This window comes from Piliocolobus tephrosceles, chromosome 8 (genome assembly GCF_002776525.5).
Source record: "Piliocolobus tephrosceles isolate RC106 chromosome 8, ASM277652v3, whole genome shotgun sequence".
Classification (NCBI taxonomy): domain Eukaryota; kingdom Metazoa; phylum Chordata; class Mammalia; order Primates; family Cercopithecidae; genus Piliocolobus; species Piliocolobus tephrosceles.
Genome location: NC_045441.1, coordinates 19,615,060 through 19,629,890, shown reverse-complemented (window position 1 = coordinate 19,629,890; position 14,831 = coordinate 19,615,060). Strand labels below are relative to the sequence as shown.

The following is a 14,831-nucleotide window of genomic DNA, read 5'->3' as shown; positions in this document are numbered from 1 at the left end:
AGTTGGCCTAATTTTCCCTGAGAAGATGCCTGTGGCCGTGTGACAAATGACTGTTTTGTGGAGGGGGTGCCAGGCTTCTCGCCTGACACTGTGGAGTTTGCTGGAAGGTGGGAAAAGGTCGATCTTTTTGTAGAACAAACTATTATATATTACATGTGATATAATATATATTATATATAATTTATATGTAATTATATAATAGATATTATAATTATAATAAACATGTTATAATCAACCATGTTTACAATAATCAAAACATGTATTTATTATAATATGCTTATTTATAATCATTATGATAAAACCTTTATAATAATCAAAACATTTTTATTATAACAAACATTTGATGTCTATAATAATCAAACATGTTTCTGGGTAGATAGATAATTCTGTCTACCCAGAAATGTAATCCTAAGCAAATCACAGGCCAACTATTCCAGAACACATGTGCACACACATGCAAATCATGTCATATTTCCTCTAAAGAGACAGTGACCTGGCTCAGAGTCCAGGAGGAAGCTGAGGGACTCATGTCTGTGTTGATTTTTGATTTTTGTATATTATATATGTCATAATTATATATCTATATTATATATAATACATAATTGTACAATATATAATTTATATATCTACATTATATATAACAGATAATTATATAATATACAACTTATGTATCTATATTGTATAGAATACATAATTATATAATATATAATTTATATATTTATACTATATAATACATAATTATGTAATATATAATTTATGTATCAAGATATATAATATAGATAGATAATAGATAATATATAATTATATAATGTAGATATATTACAGATTATATAATTATAATATATAATTCATATATATTAATTATATATAATATAGACATAGATAATATATAATTGATAATTATATATAATATAGATAAATAATATATAATATATATATTATATTATATAAAGCATTCCACCCCCAAAACAGTCCTGGCTCTCGAGTTAGGACAGTAGCTTTCTCCCCACTGAAATCTCTCCTTCTCCCTTTTCAGGGGAGCCCTTTTCCCCTTAGTGAGTCCTGGCCCCCTCACCTGATTCAGATGCTTGTGTGTCTTTCTTGGGGACCTCCTTAGGGCCAGGCCCTGTGCTGCATGTGGGGTTCACTCACCATCCCACAATCACCCTGCAGGCCTTTTTCAGACATAATCTGAATTGCCTCCTTTTCCTTGAAGTATAGGCTTGTAATCCTATGGATCTTGAACGTCAAGAACTAAAACCTAAGAGATAGCTGGATGAAAGGTGTATTTCCAAGGGGACTGTATTTCTGTGCCTGAAATTGATGGGAAGCAGAGTGTGGTGTAATTGATACTCCCTTTTTGAGGGCAACTTGGCAATGTGTATTAAGTGCCTGAAAAGTGTTCTTGCCCTTGGACCCAGTGATTCCGTTCCCAGGAAGTCACCTTTCGGAAATGGCCATGAAAATACATGACAATTTGTGTACAAAGATTTCTATTGCAACATTATGTAAAATTGGAAATTATCTAAATATCGCACAATAGGAGTTTGGTGAAATCAGTTTTGCTATGGCCATAGGATGGAATACTAATCAACCATTAAAAATGGTGTTTTGCAGACTAATTACCAATATGGAAGATTGAAAATTGAGTATGTTAAGTGAAAAAAATGATATAAAGCTATATAGAGAGCATGATCCTAGTTGAATTAAGAACGTTTGCATATTAAAAAGTATGGAATGAAATGTGCTAATATGTTAGTAATGGTTATTTCTGACAATGAAATATAAATAATTTTTTTCTATATACATTTCGGGGACATTTTTCATTAAAAATATGTATTGGACATAAAGATGGGAACAATAGACCCTGGGGACTACCGGGGGGCAAGGGCTGAAAAATTACCTATTAGTCACTATGCTCTCTACCTGGGTGACAGCGCCGTTCTTGCCCCAAACCTCAGCATCACACAATATACCCATGGAATGAACCTGCACGTGTGCCCCGCTGAATCTAAAGTAAAAGTTGAAATTATTTTTCAAAAATTATGTGTAATCTGGAAAATGTAGCCTATCTCATATGATTTAGCTGTGTCCTCACCCAAATCTCTTCTTGAATTTTAGCTCCCACAATTCCCACGTGTCATGGGAGGGAGCCAGTGAGAAGTAATTGAATCATAGGGATGAGTCTTTCCCACACTGTTCTTGTGGTAGTGAACAAGTCTTACAAGATTTGATGGCTTTATAAAGGGGAGTTTCCCTACACAAGTTCTCTCTTGCCTGCCGCCACCATGTAAGACATGCCTTTCCCCTTCCACCATGACTGTAAGGCCTCCCCAGCCATGTGGATCTGTGAGTCCATTAAACCTCTTTTACTTTATAAATTACCCAGTTTCGGGTATGTCTTTATCAGCAGTGTGAAAACAGACTAATACAATATCCTATGTAGGGTTAGCTCTATTTTTTTTTTCCTTTCTTTTAACATATAATGCAAGTGACATGGTTTGGTTTTGTCCTCACTCAAATCTCATCTTGAATTCCCACATGTTGTGGGAGGGACCCACTGGGAGGTTAATGAATCATGGGGTCAGGTCTTTTCTGTGCTGTTCTTATGATAGTTAATATGTCTCATGAGATCTGATGTTCTTTAAAGGACAGTTTCCCTGCACAAGTCCTCGCTCTTCTCTTTTCTGCCACCACGTAAGACATGCTTTTCACCTTCTACCATGATTGCGAGGCTTCCCCAGCCATGTGGAACTGTAAGTCCATTAAACCTCTTTCTTTCATAAACTGCTCAGTCTTGGGTATGTCTTTATCAGCAGTGTAAAAATGGACTAATACAGCAAGTTTATAACAGAGACTTTTAAAATACCGATGAGCAAAGAAAATAAACATCAGCTGTAATCTCACCGCACAGAAAATTCACTGTTAATATTTTGATGTCCATTCTTGCAGTCTTCCAAAATATATATCATTTTTATTTTATTAAAATAAGATCACAACATAGATACTGCTTGAAATCTGTCTTTTGATTTTTAAAACCCATTCTGAACAGTTTTTCAAGCTTTTTTAGAGGAGCATTGCCTTGTTGCAGTTGCAGCTGTTGATGACCTAGCAGTGGAGTCTAGAACCACTCCAGACAAATGGAACTGATGTGTTCCACCAATGCGAGATCCCTTCCTTCTGACTTCACTCGTCATCTGCCCAGAGGGGTCAGCCCTGAGAATTTTGTCATTTGTCATTTTGTATGGAGACCCTCCAGTGATTAGCGCTCTCATACATATTTAAATCTCATCCACTCACTTTCCTTTCGGCCCTGCCTGGAGCATTCAGTATCTCTGGCCGGGCTGGGCTTCCTTGTTTGTTTCTGTTCTAATTTGCTTTGTTCTTTCACCGTTGGGGAATTTTCCATTAGTTTTAACCTACCTGGCATGCTAAAATCGACTCAGCTTAATCTGTCCAGGTGTAACGTTTGGGGACAGATTAACTTTATGCTCTAGTTCTTAAACTCTTAGAAATGCCCCTAGCTTTCTGACTATCTTGTGCCATTCTAGCTGAAGAAAGAAATTACTTTTCATGACCTGGGATTCTTTAGTTAGTCAATAGAATTTCACCACCTCATAAAGTTACCAAAATGCTCGCTTTCAGAATGCTAGATAGGGAAGTAGCTGACTTAATTTTTCAATTAAAGATGTGACTTTGGCCATGAATGAAATTATTATTTTTCATACCCTGAGATAGTCTTTGTTGGTATAATTTCACCACTTAATAAGTTACAAAAATGCCCTTCTTTCAGAATGACAGCTAGGGAAGGAGTCAGATTCACATTTTAATTAAAAAATGTGGTTTTGGCCATGAAGTAATGAGAAAGGTCAGGAGTGTGGCATGCAGGGACATCTGAGATGCACGGTAGGTTCATCCTATCAGTGCCCCACCAGCCCTGAGCACTGGGCCTGTGCACGTTTTTCCCCAACACTGCCTCCTGCCTATTCCCAGGGTCAACAGTGATTCTTCTTTTTCTTTTCTTTTCTTTTCTTTTTTTTGAGACGGCGTGTTACACTGTTGCTGGAGTGTTGCAATCTCAGCTCACTGCAACCTCCGCCTCCTGGGTTCAAGCAATTCTCCTGCCTTAACCTCCTGAGTATCTGAGATTACTGGCGCCTGTCTAATTTTTGTATTTTCAGTAAAGATGGAGTTTTGCCATTTTGGCCGAGCTGGTCTCGAACTCCTGACCTCAAGTGATCTGCCTAGCTTGGCCTGCCAAAATGCTGAGATTACAGGTGGGAGCCACCATGCCTGGCCAACAGTGACTCATTCTTAAGCAATGTAAACCAAAAATAAAATCCTAGGCCCCCAACGAACTGAACAGACCCCAGTTTGGGCCAAAGGGGACCCCACAGCACTCTGAAAAACTGAATTCTGGCCATGATGGGAAGGGAGGTCAGACACACCTTGTTATATCCCCTCCCTTTCAGAGTTTAGGCATAACTGACCCGCATTAAGATTAAAATGCAGATTGTAAGACTGACCAAACAGTGTCTTAAGGTAATAAAATACCAAATACAGCCTGTCGGGTATAGCATCACATGCTCTCTGAGGGCTGCCACCTATGAGACTTCATCTACTTAACAAAAACCTTGGCTTCCACAATCCCCTTATTTTAACTCGAGCATTCCTTTCTTCTGACTTCTTAGGTGTGGCATGATTATAGCTCACTTTAGCTTCAGACTCTTGGGTTCAAGCAATCCTCCCATCTCAGCCTCCTTAGTAGCTGGGACTACAGGTGTGTGCCAATACTCCTGGTTAATTTGGTTTTTAATTTTTTGTAGAGATGGGGTCTCACTATGTTGCCCAGGTTAGTCTTGAATTCCTGGTCTCAAATGATCCTCGTGTCTTGGCCTCCCAAAGTGCTGGAATTACAGGCATGAGTCAGAAAAATAATAAACCTCTTTAAATATTTCACAGAGTTTGGCTCTTTTGGTCAACAGCTGGGTGGTAGCTGGCCAAGGTGAATCTGGGCTGGAGAATTTACAGATTTACAGGAGTCCTGTTCAACGCTGGATTCTCATCTTACAGCACAGATGCAGTGACTAGTTCCAGATTAATGCCTGCAACTAACTTGGAGGTATGGCTGACCACTAGTGCTAGCTGCGCCCTTTTGCAGGGCGCCACCCAGCAGAAGCCCAGAGCCCCAGCTCAGTCTCCTCCTGCTTCCCTACCCTGTTGTGCCCTCTTTGAAGGGCCTCTCTGCCATGCTTCCTCCAAGCGTCAGCCTCTCTCAGTCTCTAAGTCTCACCTCCTCCCTGTATATTTCCTCACAGATTTCTATTTCATCTTTCTCTCCTCCAACTCCTGTGCGTGTTTTTCCCTTAGGTAAAATTTAAGCCTTTTTTAAAAAACAGGGACAGGGTCTTGCTATGTTGTCCAGGCTAGTCTCATTTAAGTCCTTGAAACTGCCTAAAATGCTTTGTGAATTAAGATTCCATTTCAGCAAACAAAAGTGGGAAGTGTCTTCAGGACTGGGCTCGGCTCAGGTGTGCCTCTGCCATGTCTCACTTGAGCCTTCTTCTCAATTCTGAGCCTGGAATAGAGGCATGTTCAAAGACTATTTATTGAAATGGATGCAGTCATATCTCAAATAACAAATCACCTAAGGACTCATAATCCCTTTTTAAAATGTGCCCAGAAAAATAAAAACCAGGTTGTAGTCCACATACGCAATGGACTATTATTCAGCCATAAAAGAGAATGAGATCCTGTCATTTTCAGCACCATGGATGGAACTGGAGGTCATTATGTTAAGTGAAATAAGTAAAGCACAGACAGAAAAATATTGCATGTTCTCATTCATATATGGGAGCTAAAAAAAGAGGATCTCATGAAAATAGAGAGTAGGTTGCTGGCTACCAGAGGTAAGGAAGGAGGGGAGAGAAGGTGGCGGATGGAAATAAAAAAGAATGTATATGGCCAGGCATGGTGGCTCACGCCTGTAATCCCAGCACTTTGGGAGGCTGAGGTGGGCAGATCACGAGGCCAGGAGTTTGAGACCAGCCTGGCCAACGTGGCGAAACCCGGCTCTACTAAAAACACAAAAATTAGCCTCGTGCGGTGGCGCACACCTGTAATCCCAGCTACTTGGGAGCTGAGGCACGAGAATTGCTTGAAGCCAGGAGATGGAGGTTGGAGTGAGCCAAGATCGCGCCACTGCACTCCAGCCTGTACGGCAGTCACTCTGTCTCAAAAAAAAAAAAAAAAAAAGAATGTATATGTATAATGTATTTATCATCAGTGAACTGAAAACAATGGTAAAGATGGTAAATTATATTTTTGACCTCAATTAAAAATATTAAAAAATAAATTAAAATAGATCTTTCCATGAAAAAGTAAAAAAAAAAAAAAATCCTGGTGGAGATGATGATGCTAAAAAAAAAAGTGAAATATACAAAGCAGCAGTGTATCTACCCCTCCATCTAACTGGCTTGTTTCTGTGTCCCATGTTATTATTATACACTGTATATTATATATGGTATATATTATACACTATACATTATTAATATATCCTATATAATTGTATATTATGTATAATATATACTATGTGGTATATAATAATGTAGGACATTATGGACATTATACCATATATTTATATTATACTATATATATTATACTACACATATAATACTATATATATAGTATAATGTCCATATATAATGTAATGTCCAAAATGTCCCACATTACTAAAAATGGGAACACTTGTGAGCTCCTGTTGCATGCCCAGCCTCCTTTTTCTCTTGTCACTCAGGCTGGAGTGCAATGGTACAATCTTGGCTCACTACAACCCCTGCCTCGCAGGTTCAAGTGATTCTCCTGTCTCAGCCTCCCGAGTAGCTGGGATTACAGGCATGTGCCACTATGCGCAGCAAATTTTTGTATTTTTAGTAGAGACAGGGTTTTGCCATGTTGGCTAGGCTGGTCTCGAACTCCTGACCTCAGGTGATCTGCCCGCCTCTGCCTCCCAAAGTGCGTGGATTACAGGCATGAGCTGCCATGCCTGGCTCCAACCTCGTTTTTCTAGAACACTTCCCTCCGCCTTCAGAGCTCTGTCCCTTTCACCTCTGTGTCTCCTAACTACTGAAGTCAATTGGTCATATTTGCAGACTGATAGGTTATAATTAAATTAGAACTCATTCACACCAAAACCCTCCCTGGGATTAAACCAGCATTTTCTATGCAGTGATCATCATTCTATCCCTGTTTTCCATTCTTGTCATATTTTCAGCATCACCTGTCTCCAAACTCTTGTCAAATATTTGCAGCTGCTCACTAGAAGCAACCACCAGGGTATCACTCAGACACCTGTCCTCAGTGTGGCCAAACCGCTCTTCCCTCCAAGACAGCCTGCAGTCCCTCCTGAACTGTTTGTTGTTAATGCTGTCACATAAACTACAGTGTTGTCTCTCCTCCCGTCTCATCTCCTCTCTCCTCTCCTCTCCTCTCCTGTCCTTTCCTTTCCTATCCTTTCCTTCTCTTTTCTTGTCTTTACTTTACTTTTACTTTTACTTTTATTTTACTTTCATTTTTACTTTTACTTTACTTCTTTCTTAGGTTTTACCATGTTGGCCAAGCTGGTCTCAAACTCCTGACCTCAAGTGATCCACCCGCCTCAGCCTCCCAAAATGCTGGGATTACAGGCGTGAGCCACTGTGCCCGGCCCTCCAGCGTTGTCTTTCAAATCGTCCCTCTCCCAGACTCTGACATCTGAGCTCTCCCTGGGCACCATCCACTCTCTCTCTGAAAAGTCTCTCAAGCCCTTCCTTCCACAGTGTCCTCTGCCACCATGCTGGCTTAGCTCTGAGCTCATCATCTTCCCCTAAGACTCTGTGACAGCCTCTTATCTCTTGTCACTCCAGCAGTAGCCGCCCTGATGCCTGAGCTCTTGGTCTAAAAATCTCACCCTTAAAAACATATATTTTAAAACCACTGGGAGCTCCCTGTGGCCTACATGAAAGGGTCACACACTTTAAAAAGAAAAGTCCAGAGTATAAATATTTTAGTATTTGTGGGCCACACAGTTCCTATCACAATTATTCCATTCTGCCGGTGTAGCACAAAATCAGGAGATAATAGACAACCGGTGGAGACATATAGAAACAAATGAGCATGGTTGTGTTCCAATAAAACTTTATTTGTGAAAAAAGGTGGTGAGCTAGGCTTGGCTACAGGCCATCCTTTGCCAACCCCTGGCCTGCAGGGTGGAGCCCAGATGGCTCTGAAGGCCCGTTGCAATACTGCCTGTCTTAGTCTGTTTTGCATTGCTATAAAGGAATACCTGAAGCAAGATACTTTATTTAGAAAAGAAGCTTATTTGGCTCATGGTTTTGCAGACTGTATAAGAAGCATGGCACCAGCAATTGCTTGACTGCTGGTGAGGACCCCGGGATGCTTCCACCCATGGAGAAAGGCAAAGGGGAGCCAGTGTGTGCAAAGATCCCATAGGAAGAGAGGAAGCAAGAGAGAGAGAGGGAGGTGCCAGGTTCTTTTCTTTTAACCAACTGTTGCAGGAACTAATTGAGGACTCATGCAACCCCTCCCGCTCCTTCCAGAGAGAGTATTGACCTATTCATGAAGGATCTGCCCCCATGGCTCACAGGCCTCCCATTAGGCTCCACTTCCAACAGTGGAGATCAAATGTCAACATTGGAAACGTCCAAAGTATAGCATCGCCCTAGTGCAATTCTCCACTCTCATTTCTCAGTGTTTCTCGTTTCTCCACCCACCAGGCAGCCAGAATTGTAGACATGCTCGTGTCTTGCCACATTTTCCCACCCCTGCCTGTTTGCCCTTCTCTTGATAGACTTGAGATGTAAAAGATTCAAGCATAACCCCAACAACCCTTCCTCAGAGTTGTCCCTTCAACATATCGACTTCCGTGGGATTTTGTGTAGACTTGGATTATAGCACTTGTCATTCTTGCTTATGAACATCTGGTCAGCTCTCTGTCTCTTCAACTGTAATACAGATTTCTTGCAGCCTGGAAAGTTTCTTTTGCTACTTATCTATCCTAGCACAGCAACTGACATATAACTAAATAGCGACTCTTTGCAGAATGAATGGCTTATTAATCATCTGTAATTATTCATTTTTTGTCTTTCTTTGAGAAGGTGAAAACCCTTCTAAATCTCTCTGTCATAGGCTCAGTCCCTGCCCAATTTCTTTCTTTGCATAAATAACTCTGGTTTTGTATCTTACATTTTCTGGTGCATTTCCATTGCTTTTAAATAATTGTCTTGCCTAGCCTTACTGAACCCCATCTCTCTCCAGTCTTGCAATGTCTCAATGCCACGTATCCTCACAAAGCATCTTCTTTGTTAGTAGAGCCATCACTTTATGCAATGAAGACTCACATTCTTCCTAAAGATATATTTCTGTGGAGAATAAGCAGATTTTGCATCGTGCACACACTGAGATAGGAAAAATTGTTGTCTTCATTACCAGTGTGAGGTGGCAAATTAGTACTGTCAATTTCACCTGATTCTTCAAAGCCAAACATCAGCCAACTAATATTGATGCTGGCTGCTGTCTGGACTTTTTCTGTTGCCTGAGAAATGAGTCTGCGCCCCGCGGTAGCTGTGCTTTTGCCGTTGTTCCTGCCTGGAATAGGCTGGGTCATTAGGAAGCATCGTGGAGCTGAGGCCTGATTCTCAGAGGGCACTAGGTCTCAATGCAGACATTTTTTTTTTTTTTTTTTTTTAAGAAAAAAGAGAGCCTGGCACAGTGGCTCATGCCTGTTATCCGAGTACTTTGGGAGGCTGAGGCAGGTGGATCACCTGAGGTCAGGAGTTCGAGACCAGCCTGGCTGACATAGTGAAACCCCGTCTCTACTAAAACTACAAAAATTAGCCATCATGGTGGTGAGTGTCTGTAATCCCAGCTACTCATGAGGCTGAGGCAGGAAAATCGCTTGAACCAGCGAGGCAGAGGTTGCAGTGAGCCGAGCTCATGCCACTGCACTCCAGCCTGGGTGACACAGCGAGATCCCATCTCCAACAAAAAAAGAAAGAAAGAAAGAAAGAAAAAAGAGTTACCAGCTCATGCCTGTAATCCCAGCACTTTGGGAGGCTGAGGCAGAAGGATTGCTTGAGGCTGGGTGTTCAAGACCAGCCTGGGCAACACAGTGAGACCCTAACTCTACAAAAAAATAAAAAATAAAAAATTAGTCAAGCATAGTGGTATGTACTCAAGAGGCCAAAGCAGGAGGATCCCTTGAGCCCAGGAGCTCAAGGCTGCAGTGAACTATCATGGCACCCCTGCACCTCAGCCTGGGCAACAGAGCAAGACTGTCTCAGGAAAAAAAAAAAAAAAAAAAAAGTTACTAGCATAATGAGAAATAAATCTCTTGGGCTGAATAACAGGATTATTTCTTTCCAAGTCCTTGCTGGGCTCAAGATTCTCTGCTTTCCTTTAGGGAGGAGGGGCTCAGATCCCTGTGGGAACGCCGACTTTGATTCTGGGCGACTCCATATGTGTGTGGAGATGAGTCCTTTTTTCAGATGATGCGTCTTGCCACATGTCCTTTCATACAGCACACAATGACAGTTGGACGGGTTCCTATCACCATTGCAGACAGCGCTTCTGTGGCCCACAAAGACGTCTTGGAGTTGGTTAAAATTGGCATACTACTGTCTAACGTGCACGTGTTGCATGAGATGGAGGAGTAAAATTTAATTAAAGACCAAAGATACAGCGTGCTCACGTAGCCCTGAAGCACCAGAGACTTTGGCCCAAAGAAAAGGAGTACGTTTCAGTGAAAAGCACACAACATTACTGGCTGTTCTTGAAAACTTGATCTGTGGTCCCCAGTTCCCAAGGATGGGAAAATGGCCAAAGCCCACTCAACGCTGGGAGCCGTCCTCCTAGAGCCAGAGGGATCCTGCCTGTTCCAATGTGTCCGCGGGTTTTATGGGCATATTTTTCACACCCTGTTCTACTATTAAAAATAAAATGAGGCACACATCACATGTCTCTCCCAGACTGTAAGACCCATTTCCTTCTAATAAGCCTCTGGTTCGCCTGGGCTTTCCTTACCCTAGAAACATTAAATCTCCAGAGGTGCCTATTATGGATTTCTAGTTTTGTATTTTTTTTTTCCTCTTTCTGCTATTTTGAAAAAAAAAAGAAAAGAAGTTAGTGAGGTTTGTCTGCTTCTGCAGACAGACAGACAGACACATACACGCACACAGACACACACACAAATTCTCTACCTGGGAGCCAGGAGCTTCCTATGCAAATAGAGAATAAAGAAGGACAGGTTTGTCCTACTTACCTGCATGCCACAGAAAATAGAAGCCTGAGCTGATGTGTGGCCTGCCCTGTCCTGGGCTTGATTGGAAGAGGCCAGCCTCGCTTCAGACTACAGAGTAAGCCATAGGCATTCAAGGCTTCAGAGGAGCAGGTCCCTTTAGCAGAGGGAAGTTCTGGAGTGACCTCCATCTATAGTGTGACTTACTAAATCCAGTAGCCCCAAAGGTGGGGCAACCCAGAGGTCCAAAGGCTCAGCTGTCCAGGTCCTCATTTCCAGGCCATGTTCTCAAACACCACCAATTAGGGCCCAGTGGGGTGTCATCCAGTGTAAGGATGTAGGTTGATGTTCACCCATAAGGTCTAGGGCATACAGGGAGACTGCAGGAGCAAGGCCAGCCAATGAAAGGAACCCACCCTGTCCAGCCATATCAGCAGCCCAGAGAGTTCAGGATTGAGTCAGAAGGAAAGGGAAGAGGAGATGCCTTGGGAAGGAGCGGTCCAGAGAACTAAGAGCAAGGCTTAGCTTACAACTGGCTATCCAGTGACTATAGCCGCAGACCTTGTCATCCTCTGACATTTCCTACTGTTGTCTCGTATGTCCTGGCTCCCGTGTAAAACCCTGCTATAGAGGCTGGAAGGAGATCAGACCTAGCCCAATTTTTCTGATGGGGAAATTGAGGCTGAGGGGGAAGCCTGCACCAGCTTGAAGGGCAGAGCTGGTGCTGGCTGCCTCATGGGCTGACTCTCACTTTGGGAGGCCTGGTCTCTGCATCCTCCCATCCTTGGCAACTGGGGATCCGAGCTCAGGCCACATGAGGCTATGTCCTCCACCCCAGTGTCCTTGAGCACAGTGCACCATGACCTCAAACTGAGCAGTGGCTCCAAGCTCCTTCCAGACCTGTCGGGACTTGGTAGGAAAACATATGGCTGTTCTAGGTCACCTTGAGCATATTTCATTGATGGGAAAAGCTCAAAATGCAGACAAATGCCTTGATTCAGAATTTGGGTTGGACTAAAATTTGTTTCTATACCATTGATGGAAAGAAAGGGGAGGAGGTGTTAAATAGCAGATTAATAGGGTATGTAAGAGAACACAGGCTTCCTGTTCTTCACTTAAACACTTTAACGATGTCCACAGATTCATAGAAAGAAGGGCTGGAGAACCAGGGGGATCCTTGCAGCCAGCACAGCTCATTTTACGCATGAACAAACTGAGGCCTCCAGGGTTTGGCTGCAGACCTAATTAGCTAATACGCCTGGCTGGGAGCCTAGGGTCCTGGTGCACAGGCTGGTCTCCTCTCTGCTGGAGCCCACAGTTCATCACAGAAAGAATTCAGCATGCTGCATTAGTATTGATAATGAATTTACTACTAATATATGATTCTTATCCATTCAGACTCATCATCCTTTGAACAGCTATCTATCTAGCGCCTCCTACAGTGTGGGCAGGGAACGCATTAAGATGAAAGAAGGGTAGGAGGTGCTTACTGCTCAGAAAAGAAGCCAATCATAGTATTTCTAGATGGAGTATGCTGTATGTCACAAGAAAGGAATGAATGACCTGCTGTGAACAGTCAGCAGAAGGGGAGATAACTTGGCTGTGGTGAGCAAAGACAGTTTTGTGGGATCCATGACCCCTGCTTTGGTGTTTTGCAGTGAGCAAGTCCATGAAAACTTACTCCCAAAGTCCGAGGAAGCTGAGAGGCTGAAGAAAGAGGTTGGCATGTCTAGCTTTTCAGAAAGAAACATTTAATAGGGACTTACGCTATGCCTGTGTCTTGCGGGTTGGTGAGACAAGATGGTAGGTCCCCCTGGCCTATCACCTACCAGACCCAGGACTTATATACCATAGGGAAGGAATGTGTAGGACAATTGTAGGGAGAGGCAGGAGTCTGCCTAAGGGCAGGATGTGTGGTAAGTACACGGTCTTACACAAGGAACAGTAGATAAAATAGAATAGGCATTCCCAGAATTAGAGTTTATCAGAAGTCAACAGGGCAGATTAGCATCCAAGATGGAGTCACTTTAGCATCCACACTTGACCTTGAAGGATGGATATAATTTTGGCAAGGAAAGAAAAAGGGAAGATGTTTCGGGCAAAAACACTGGAAGCAATAGTGTAGCAATCTGAAAAGCAGCCTCCAAAGATACCAAATCCTAATCTCTGAGATTTATAAATGTTACCTTACAGAAAAGTCTTTGAAGATGTGATGAAGTTAAGAATCTTGAGATGGGGAGATTATCTTGGATTATCTGAGTGGTCCCTAAAAGCAAACACAAGTGTCCTTATAAGAGCAGGGCAGAGGGAGATTTACAGACAGAAGAGGAGAAGGTGGAGGTTGGAGTGATGGGGCTGCAAGCCAAGGAATGCTGGAGCCTCTGGCAGCTGGAAGAGACAAATAGATTTTCCCTTAGAGCCTTCACGGGGAGCACAGCTCTGCTGACATCAGGATTGTGATCCAATGATGCTGATTTTGGAATTCTGGCCTCCAGACTGTGAAAGAATAGATTTCTGTTGTCTTAAGTCACCAAGTTTGCGGTAATGACCATGCCAGGGCATGGCGAGATATTCAGTGAGGCAATAAGTAAATGAGTCAGAGTCAAGGGGCTTGTATGCATTTGAAGAGCGATAGAAAGTTTCTGCATGCATCTTACCATCCTGAGTGGAGTCGGGCTGAGTGGGAAAACCCCAGTGCCTGGTGGATCATTTTTATTTCTCCGTATTTATTAATACTGTGCTTCTCACATGATAGAAAGTCAATACTAGTTGCATGGCATGGTGAATAATGACAGCTGACATATCTGGGCTTGCACTTCGTTTATTGATGAAAAGTCAAAGCTGCTCTAGGTCTGGTGTGCTCAGACACAATTAATAAACCTTTCATCTTCACACTGTGACCTCCAATTCCTTGTGTTGTACATCCAATCCAGGACTGACAGCTGCAGTGGCTCTGGAGAAGGGACTTTGGGTGGAATTTAGAGCAACTCTGGTTTAGGGGAAGAGGAGGGGAGATTGTCTGCCAGGTGAAACAGCCCTTACTGACAGCAGAGTCGAGTTCTCTGCTAGCCCAGGGACAAAGTGATTAAAGTCGTCTTTTGAGTTTTCATGATGCTCTTATTGATCTGAGGTTGCTTATAGCTACAAAACACCTGTAAATTAGGAGAATGAGATACAAACAGCAGTGTACTTAACCCTTCTCCTCCTATGAGGCTGAAAGAGCTTTCTGCACAGCTCCTACAGCTGCAGGGATCTGAAATATGCCTGCAGAGGGGAACGGCATTCTCCTTTCCTCCTGAGGACTGCAGTTAAGAGGCAGCTTTCTCCTCACAGCTGAAACCAAATCCTCATCTTTGCTCAGAAAGTGTCCTTGGTTAACATGATTCTCTGCTGGGACCACCATCTAATTGTGTGCCTCCTACAGAGTTGGAGGATGCTCAGATCCAGCTGTCTCCTTTCTTCCTTCCCCCCTCCTCTCCCCCCCCCCCTCCCCTTCCCCCCCCCTCCCCCCCTCCCCCTCCTCCCCCCCCCCCCCCCC

The 14,831-nt window shown here is 42.9% G+C and overlaps 1 protein-coding gene across 3 annotated transcripts in view; it reads left to right on the top strand.

Moving 5' to 3' along the window:
• Positions 1–14,831, top strand: part of CALN1 (calneuron 1) — a 668,523-nt gene that overhangs the window by 314,114 nt on the left and 339,578 nt on the right. The gene's annotated exons all lie outside the window — the stretch shown is intronic.